This window comes from Echeneis naucrates, chromosome 5 (genome assembly GCF_900963305.1).
Source record: "Echeneis naucrates chromosome 5, fEcheNa1.1, whole genome shotgun sequence".
In the NCBI taxonomy this organism is placed as follows: domain Eukaryota; kingdom Metazoa; phylum Chordata; class Actinopteri; order Carangiformes; family Echeneidae; genus Echeneis; species Echeneis naucrates.
The window spans coordinates 16,564,877-16,567,239 of NC_042515.1; positions in this window are offsets into that span (position 1 = coordinate 16,564,877).

Below are 2,363 nucleotides of genomic sequence, written 5' to 3' on the forward strand. Positions count from 1 at the left end.
CCCCTTTCCTCTCCCCTCTCAAAAGCCTTACCCTCAACCCTTCCCCTTCTCCTCTCCCCTTACACTCTCCCCTGTCCCTTGCTCTCTGGCTATCCTCACTCTGAAAGCATGCAAGCATACACTCAGCACCTCTCTCTTCCCTCCCCCTCCTATCCACTTGCCAATACCTCCTTCTCTCCTCTCCAGCCTCTACAGACCCTCAAATGTCTCACGCGCCTCTCTCTCCCACTTCACTCTTACAGACCCTCCACTCTTCCCTTCTCTTATTTGCTCCATCAGGCTCTCCTTGCCATCTCCCCATGGGGGGAGAAGGGGGCAGCTGTTTTGGCTTGCCGATGTCAGGCCCTTCCCCTCTCCTTTGGCTTGACTTCAGACTCTAACTGTCTTCTCCCTCATGGGGGAGTGAACAGATAGAGCTTCTTTCACAGACGTCATCCCTCTAGACTAACTTTGCACATGAGAACACACTGCAGGCTTCGTAGCACTGATCCAGCTTTTCCCTCCTTTCAGCTTGTTGTGAGGAAATGAAGACTTTGCCTGCCTTGGTTTGAGTAAACAGCTGCAACAAATGGGCCTAAGGATGAGAGTCGACTAACCTCTGTCAGTCAGGATCTGCATTTATCTCCCTCTCTAGCTGATTTCATTTTAAAAACGAAGGCGATAATGAACTCCACAGCCCTGATTGACACATGACACATGACACCGACATTAACGTCCTCTTTATTCCCTTGGCTGCACACTGCTCTCTCTCTCTCCACCGGAATAAAAACAATGATAGGCTCTGTGCTTAAATCTTAGATCTGTGCTGCCCTTGTTCAATTCCTTCAGACTACAGCTCTCTCTTTCTGTAACACACACACACATAACTGTATTTCCTCAAACTTGGTTCTCCAGACAAAACACCGCTTTAAGCTGGGTGGTTTTAGGGTTGTGAAGGGAAAATCTCCTACAATAAGCTCTTTCTGAAGCCATGTTTTTAGCTCCCAGTTAGACTACACAAAGCAATCCTTGGTCTAAAAAGTGAGACAAATCTGTGGCTGCGAGCTAAATTAGGCGACAAACTATCAACACGGATTTGAGTGAAGATTTACAGCCGTTTCAGAGATGCCTGCAGTAAAGGGTTTAGTCTCAGTGACCACTTCATATAAAATTAGTCCATGGTTAATGCTAATTTCACCATTTACGTAATTGTAGAGGCATGTCAGGTGGTGATTTGAGGAAGGACCCTCCTGTGTAGAGCAGCTGAGGCAGGGTGGTGATGTATACAATAAAGCTACCAAAAGGCTGTCCATTTTTAACGGTCATGTTCCCAACATCAGAACATCTGCTGCAATATAGGACTGCATTATACACTCGACCTAAAATGATAAGTACATTTCCCAGTATCCATAAGAGCTGTGTGGCTTATTTCAGTTGCGTCTTTTTGGTTGAATATCACAACAACTAGTTCTTCTGAGGCATTTGTGACCACCAGATGACGCATTCCTCTCGTGTAGATAGCAGACTGACATCTGTGGTTGACCTTTGTCCCCCGCAGAATGAATTTTCACCTGGCACCACTACTAGGTCTTATTTTGTCCCTGACACTCCCATTTCTGGTCCCAGTAATGAAGTTTGTCATCTAATTGTGATGTGTGGTCTCATTCTTTATACTTCAATCCACTGTGAACAAACACATGGGAATTATTCTCTATTTTTCAGTCCCAGCATGCAGAAACTCCTTAATGAGGGACATTATCAGATGAAATGTTACACACTTTGAATGCATATTACTGGGTGTTTTAATTAAACAGACATTTACATATGTGCAGTGTACTGTAACGTAGTACAGCACTTAAGTAGTTTTTGGGAGAATCTGTGGCTTACTTGAGTTTGACTTTTAAATAAAACGTCTACTGTTACATTACAACATCTCCCATAAACATCTTTGTTACTCGTTATTGCAAAAAAAAAAACAAACAAACAAAAAAAACCAAAAATGAACACACACACACACCCAAAAAAAAAAAAACAAAAAAAAAAACAGAAGAAGAAAAAGCAGGTGTGTTCAATCCGGGTGGTCTGGTTGAAGGTCAGGGGAATGTCATTTGTTGATCATGTTGAGTCCAACGTGTTCTCAAGGATCCTATGGGAATAATCTTAAAAAACAAAGATGTCCCGCATGCAGATGACATTACGCATAATGTCGCGACAGTGAATTTTTTACACCGGAAGCAGTAACGTTACAGTAGCACAGAGGTCAGTTGATGTGACCTCCTCCTCAGTCTGTGGACTCCTGGCTGGAGATGGCTGAGGTTAAACATGGCTGTGGGCTTAATGTACACACTGTAAGAAGATGAGCGGAGCCTCGATGGGCACCAAGG